Genomic DNA, 8,191 nt, shown 5'->3' with positions numbered 1-8,191 from the left:
TCATTTCAGCAAAAATGTTCCTGGTGATCTCTGGCTGCTAACCCTGAAGAATACCCCTGCCTCTATAGCCTGAAACTCCAGCTAGAGACACCACAGGGTTCTGAGTGCTGGTGGACAACACCTGCCCCTCAACTTCTTCCCCACTGCAGAAGGAACATCAATTAAAACATGTTTGTTTACTTTTCTCCTGTGGTCATATATTGTTTATGATTTATTAAAGCCACTGGAGATCCAAAATAGCAAAGCAGCCATATTAGTTAACTATAGAAGCTAAATGATGGTAGTATACACCTTTAATCCCACCACTTGGGAGGTAGAAGTAAATGGATCTCTGTTAGTTCAAGGCCACAATGAGCTACACAAAATTGATCTCATCCTAAAAAACAAATCACACAAAGATGATCTCAGCACTTGGGATCACACACCTTTAATACCAGCACTAGGGAGGTATAAAAGGCAAAGGGTCTAGAGAGTTAGTCTCCAGCCACATTGAGGAGAGCACAGCAGTCTGAGCGAATCTGAGGAGCAGTGAAGTCGGGAGCAGCCCGAGGATTGCCCCTTTGGTGTGAGCTGAGATAAAGGTAAGAACTAGTGTCCCCCAGCATCTGTCTCTGAGTCTTTTATTCTCTGTACTACATTCTCCTAGCAGAGAAAGACACTGGGCTCTGTGAAGCCCTAAGATAGACAGGCAATGACTTTGGGAGAAGTATTGCCTTGGAAGTGAGTAAGATTGCTGAATGGTTTAACTAACTCATCCTCAAGTGATGCTGGTCCCCAGACAGCATGTCCAATCACTGACCAATACACACATCCTCCGGTGTTATATCCTCCTTCTCCAGTGCCATCCACCACTCTCTGAGTATCACTGCTATTCGCCCTTCCCCTCAGAGGAATGTACCTCTTCCTCCTGGGTGTTGCTTCATTCCTTGGGCATAGGGTTATTTCAGTACAATTACATGCCATTATATTGTTTACATAGCTCCTTTGACAATTCCTAGGAAATGTTTATGAAACTGTTCTTGTTAAGCCAGTGTTTTCTTGTAAAATTGCACAGCTGCATAAACAAACAAAAGAGAACGACATCTGGCTAAGATCAGTGTTAAAATAAAACGTATACTTCCTGTAACACTAGACTTAGCATTTTATTGTCTCTAATGATGGTTTGTGTTCATTCAGTGGCATATCACAGATTGCAGTCCATCCTGCATAGTACATAAAGCAATGGTACAGTTCACCCATGAAGCCTTATATTTGGTGGCTGATAATTCTGACATCAACACAGAGTTGCTATAATGGAAAAAAAGAACTTCCTACAAGCCTGAAGGCTAGAGCTCAAATCCAGGGTCTGGTATTAATTATATACAACTGATTTAGATGTTAACTTTACATCCAGAAAAAAAAAATCCATTCTGATCATTGATTGGCAGATTTTAGCTTTTCTTTTTTTAAGACTTATTTTATTTGTGTGTGTGTGTGTGTGTGTGTGTGTGTGTGTGTATCTGTCTCTGTGTGTGTGCGCGTACACACATATGCACCTCACACATACAGATGCCAAGAAGACCAAAAGAGAACATTAGATCTGCTGAAGCTGAAGGAGCCAGATTCTTCCTCATACCCCTCCACCAGCCCATGAAATATGCAGATGGCCTAAGGTTACCAATTGGATGTTGTAGCGCAGAATTCTGACCCTTGCTATAGAGAGGCAAAGTAAGTCCAATGCAGCTTCATGCGTGGAATGCTACTATTTGGGGGCGCTTCTGGAAATTTGGGGAAGAGGATTCTAGTTAAAGAAAGTGGGTGCTGAAGGCAGGCCTTCGAAGGTTACACTTGTTATAAGCTCCTGTTCCCTACATTCTCTGTTCCCTACACTTTATGAGTGGGAAACTCTGCCCAAGCACGCAAAACCAAGAAACTGTGGCCTAAACCTTCTGTAACCATGAACCAAATAATTCTTCCTCTCTTGATTGTTCTTGAAAGTATTTGGTGTAATCAGACTTTTTCTTTGGGACCTTCAGTTCCCCAGTAATGGCACAAAGACTTATTATTAATTATGAAAGCTCAGTCGGTAGCTTAGGCTTGTTTCTAACTGGCTCTTATGACTTAAACTAACCCATTTCTATTAATTTACTTTCTGCCTTGTGACTTTATTACCTCATTTCTGTATTGTCCATCCTGTTTGCTCTGCAATTCCTGGTGTCTCCCCACGACTCTGCCTTCCTCTTCCCAGCATTCCTTCTGCCCCCAAAATCCTGCCTAGCTACTGGTAGTTTAGCTTTTTATTAAACTAATAAGAGTGACATATCTTCACACAGTATAAAGGAATTTTCCACAACAATTCAGGTCACAGTTACAAAAAACAAAATGTCTAATTTACAAAGTCAGAGAGCTAGTGCTTCAACAGCAGCATGAAGAGCAGCAGCCTGGGGAGTCTGATGGCCAACCTAATGAGATTCAGTCCCTGGACCAGCTATGTAACCATCCCTCTGTGAGTCTCTGTGTCTCTTCTGATTTTCTTAAAATTATATAAATCATGTTGGAATCAAAACCCACCCTAAGCTAGAATATCCTTATTTTAAAGAATTATACCTCCAAACCCTTGTTTTTAAATAAAATTGCATCATTGCATACTTGGGATAAAGACTATAGCATATCTTCTTAGAAACTATAATTCAACCCACAATAACAATCATCTTATTTCTCTCCAAAATTTTTAAGGTATATGTATGTGTGTGGGTATGAGATTGTGTACAGGTGAGTGTAAGTGTTCATGGAATCATGGAATACAGAAGAGGTCATGAAGCCACTGGATCTGTAGCAACAAGCAGTTTTAAGTTGCCCAACATGGGTGCTAGGACTCAAACTTGGGTCCTCTGCAAGAGTAGTACTGATCTTAATGACTTAGCCATCTCTGTAGCCCCTGTGTCTTAAATTATGTCTATATATTTCTTTGTGTGTGTTTATTTATCTACTCACAAGCCAAACTATTTCCTCTAAACTAAAATACTCCTTCCTGGAAAGATGAGGGTGGCTCTTAAGACTCTGGAAGTAAAAGAAACATAGAAGTCCAGGGAAGTAAGCACAACTTACACATTCAACGAGTCTTTCTCCAAGCTTATAAAAGTTGTAAAGAATTCCTGGCATCTGGGCAGTGGTGGCACATGGCTTTAATCCCAGAACTCAGGAAGCAGAGACAGGCAGATTTCTGAGTTTGAGACCAGCCTGATCTACATAGTGAGTTCCAGAGACCTGAAACTCCAGTTTATATCCTCCTGCACAGTGTAAAGAGTTGTCACTCAAACTGGTTTAATAAAAAAGCTGATTGGCTGATAGCTAGGATTTTCTAGGCAGAGAGAATGCTGGGAGGAAGAAGGGTGGAGTCAGAAAATGCCAGCCAGACACAGAGGAAACAGGACATGTAGAAAATGAGGTAACAGACCATGAGCCACATGGCAGAGGGTAGGTAAGAAATATGAGTTAATTGAAATGCAAAAGTTAGCTAGTAACAAGCCTGAGCTATCAGCCAAGCATTTATAAATAATATTGTTTCTGAATGGTTATTTGGGAGTGGCTACATGACAGGAACTTCCAACTACATATGTATGTCTACTATATGTGTGCCTGAGGCTCAGGGAGGCCAGAAAAAGGCATCAGAAGCCCTAGAACTGGAATTTAAGACAGTTGTGGGGGATTGTGGCACTCAGCGTCTAGGATCATGAAGAGGTTTCACCCGCAATGAGCTTCCTTAAAAGCTTCCCGCCTTATGCTCCGGCTGCAGCAGCCAGACACTGAGGCTGTGCTGAACCAGAAGGGGCTCAGCTCTGGCACCCTTTACATTGTCAAGAGTCTCCTGTCTTGGTTAGATGATTCTGGATTAGGATTCTCATTGGAATACCCCACGATTAGTTTCCAGGGACCCAAACGCTTATCCTCAAGAGCATCTGTATGTTATGGTGAATGCCAAATTTGGAGAAGAATCAAAAGAATCTCTCTCTGATGAAGATGAGGAAGACGGTGATGATGTTGAACCCATTACTGATTTGTGCCCAGCGATAGCTAAATCAGCATATTCTTTTATAATGATAGGCGAGAACTTGGTGTGTCTTCCAGGCCAGAGTGGGGCTGGTGAAAGGCTTTTTCCTTCTCCAAAACTTACTTTGCAAGACAGACCATAATGAGACAGCCAGCTGTCACCAGTAGAAGAGACTGAGACCTTTACCAACAAAGGTGAATTAACTGAGCGGGTATTTGTGGTTCTCATTTATCCCCCAAGCTTCCTGGGTGTCTTCCTTAATAGGCCTCTAATTCCTGCCTTTGCTGTGTGTACATCTGTCAGCCAGAAGGCCTACGAGGTAAAATGTACAGAGCTCACACTATACAGACTGGGTAAGAAACACGCTGAAGAGAGCCTCAGAGGGGGCGGGCTCTATCTAGCCTTTTCCACAGAGGCGTGGGTCCTTTACTTCAGGCTGACTCTATCACCTCCAGGGAACACCTCAGCCACACCTCGCCAGGACACAATACTTCTGTGCTAGCTTCTGCCCTCCTCCTCATTCCCCAGTTGCTCTATTATATTCTCCCAGCTTAGGTCCTTGACTGTCTGCCCTCTTAGCTTTCTGTAACACAATAAGCAATCTGTAATGAAGTTTGCAGAGTACTCTTGATGTTTTTGTCTTTGTAATAGTTAACAAATAAATCTAGGTTTTATATATCAAAAAAAAAAAAAAAAAAAAAAAAAAAAGACAGTTGTAAAGAGTACGGTTTTTCCGCCCGCCGCCACTGGTCTTGTCCCACCGCCGCACCAGCCCCAATTAACACACAGAGACTCTGTATTTGATATAATTTTGTTGGCCTGGTTACTTGTTTCTTATCCGCTAGCTCTGTCTTAATTATTAGCCCATTTCTATGTATTTCCACCTGGTCTTACCAGGGAGAGGCGGCTGGCGGTTCTTCCTTCTCCAGACTCTCCATCTTGACTCCTCCTTACTACTTTCTATTTCCTCCTTGTCTCCTAGTCCCGCCTATCTTGCTTTCCTATTGGCCAACAGTGCTTTATTCATTAACCAGTATGAGAAACATATACAAAGTGATATCTCCCATCAGATAGTTGTGAACCACCGTGTGGGTGCTGAGAGAGTTGAATTCAGGTCCTCTGGAAGAGCAATCAGTGGCCTTGACCACCGAGCTGGTGCCACATGGTAATACCCTGTCTCAAAAAATAGATGTAGATAGATAGATAGACAGACAGACAGATGGGGTGGGTATGTGGCACAGGCCTTTAATCCCAGCACTCAGGAGTCAGAGATAGAATGATTTCTGTGAGTTTGAGGTCAGCCAGGGATACACAATGAGACCTTGTCTCAAAACAAAACAAAAATTAGTCATATTGCAATATGACATTGCCTTTATAACTCAAGTCCTATATATTCAGTAGTCCATACCTATTGCCCCCATCTTATACATATTGCCTCATCTGCAGCTTGTCCCAAGCCACCTCTTGGTGGTACCAAAAGATCGTCTTCCTTATATTGTTCCAGTGACATAAGGAGTAATTTAAATACAAAAACAAAAGGGAACATGGAGATGATGGAAATAAACACAACTGACCCTAAAATCTTCCAGAACAGTCAGTCCATAATGCCTCACTTTCCAAATGTGTAATGTAAACAAAGCCACTAAGAAAGAAAGGTAGCTGAGGGCTGGACAGATGGCTCAGCAGTTAAGAGCACTGACTATTCTTCCAGAGGACCTGGGTTAAATTCCCAGCACCTACATGGCGGTTCACAACTGTCTGTAACTCCAGTTCTAGAGGACCTGACAACTTCACACAGACATACATGCAGGCAAAACATCAATGCACATAAAATAAAAATACATAAATTTTAAAAAAAAGAAAGGCAGCTCTTTTGAAGTCTACCATAAAGTCCAGACAGTTTATACTCAGATAACACAATATTGTTCACAAGTATACGTCTGAATAAGGGGAGGGGGGAATGGAAGCTCTGGACCACAGAAGTTAACCCTTGAGCTGAAAAGGTGACTGCCCTGCAACCTGGTGTAACCACTCCTTTCCATCAAACTCTGAGGAGCAGGTGGGGGTCAGGATTTCCTGGCCTGTCTGAGATACACAGTGAAACCAAACAAAGAAGGGTGTGGTGGCTTGGCTCATACCTGTGAGGACTCTTGCTGAGGCAAGAGGTCTGCTGTGAGCTACAGAGTGAGACTTTGAAAAAATATCAACTATAAGACAGGCTGAGTACCTGAAATCTTGCAGTCAACTAAATCCTCACTATATGGACTACCTAGACCCTGGGCCTACAGAGACCATTTGACCACACTCTAGAAAGGAAACCATCTGGGGATCAGAGGCCCACCCTAGGTACAGAGACTGGCAACCTGCTGGAGAAAGTTGACACTGACTGGACAACAAGTGGTGTCTGCAAGTCAGGGAGAAAATGGGATAGAAAAGGAAGAAAACACCCAAGATGGCATAAAGATATGAGAACATAACCCAGACCACAGAGAACTGCAAGCCAATCATTTATCATGGGTGGAATGTATGCTGTAAGGCAAGGGGCAAGTGATAAGTGTGTCCCCTGGATTGTTTTAAATTCCTTCAAGGTGGCAATAAAGATTAATCCTCACAGCTGGTACATGAGAAGAACCAAGAGTCCCCCTGGGGACTATGGATTTACCCCTAAGGATTGTGGACTTCAAAGGGGACTAAAAACCTCCTTATAATGGGAGAGAATGAAAGCCAGAGAAATTTCAACCAATGCCAACCCTGAATGATCCCCAGGCTGGTAAGACACTCTAGGAAAGTACCAATTATGTTAAAGTTCATGATGTGAAGTTGTTCTATAGAAATACATTAATGGTCCTATTATTAGAAAACCCATAATGTAAAGGGGCCATGATTAACTAAGTTCCCTTCAAGTGGTTTTAAAAAGTGTGAATAAGGGTTGGGGGACAAATATGGCAAAATATTAACAACAGTGAACCCAGGTAAAGGAGTTCCAGTCAGTTGTGAGCTACCTGACACCAATGCTGGAAACCTAACTATAGTCCAAGCACTGGAAAAAGATAAACACGGAGGTCCTAGGTTGCTTGTTTACTTTCACAAAACTGTTGAACACTTTTCAGCGTTGTTAAATAATCTTTAAAAACAATACTTGATCTTAAATTAAATAAGTCTTACTTTACTAAAACTCACAGTCCTTTTGTCTCAGCACTGAGAGTTCGGCAGTATGCCAACCGTGCCGGGCTGAAAAGACTTTCAATGGGATTAATCCACCTCCTTGCTGCATGGCAAGCAGGCACTCTGCCACCGCGCTGCATGCCCAGACTTTAAGGACAAGATCTTTTTTTTTTTTTTTTTTTTTTTTGAGTTATACATTTTCCCCCACTCCCCTCCCACCCTACCCCCCACGTTCCCAATTTACTCAGTAGGTCTTGTCTTTTTCTCCTTCCTAGGAGGATCCATGAATGTCTCTCTTAGTCTCCCCTTTGTTACCTAGGTTTCTGGGGTTGTGGCCTGTAGGCTGGTTGTAAGGACAAGAATTTTTTTTTTTTTTTCAACTTTTTTGTTTCGTATTTATACAATGGCGCCAAGAATGGAATCCAATCCCTCATGCTTGCTCTATAATGGGCTCTGCCCATAAGAGGCATACTTTCATTTTAATTTTTTTCCCCTTATGTAACCCTGGATGACCTGGCATTCGCTATGCAGACCATACAGGCCTGAAATTCAATGATTCCCCCTGCCTCTGCCTCTGCCTCTACCTACCAGTGCTGGAATTAAAGCTCACAAAGGACGCCAAAGGCCAAAGTCGAGCTTGGAAATCGGACCAGTCTGAACGCTTTTATACCTGGCTTTCGCTCTGACCCCTGGTGGCAGCCCAGCGCCTAGCGGCAACAGGGACATTCCGGAAACCCAGGGAGCGCACGCGGCCACTCGTCCATATTTACATACCCACAATGCACTGCACAGGGGTAGTTCCTTCATTTGAAAGAGCAATGCACTTTTTTGTTTGTTTGTTTTTTTTTAATTCATCCTAGTTTCTTAATTTGGTAGAAATTTCAAAATGTTTATCTTAGTTGAATGAAGCAGTCACTGTCTGTAGGGGAGAATAGTTACCATTGGTGAACTAGGAGGTACAGTCGGCCGAGAACTGTGCACCTACCAAAACAAAGC

Source organism: Phodopus roborovskii, unplaced genomic scaffold (genome assembly GCF_943737965.1).
Source record: "Phodopus roborovskii unplaced genomic scaffold, PHOROB, whole genome shotgun sequence".
In the NCBI taxonomy this organism is placed as follows: domain Eukaryota; kingdom Metazoa; phylum Chordata; class Mammalia; order Rodentia; family Cricetidae; genus Phodopus; species Phodopus roborovskii.
Note: the sequence above shows the minus strand (reverse complement) of the source record.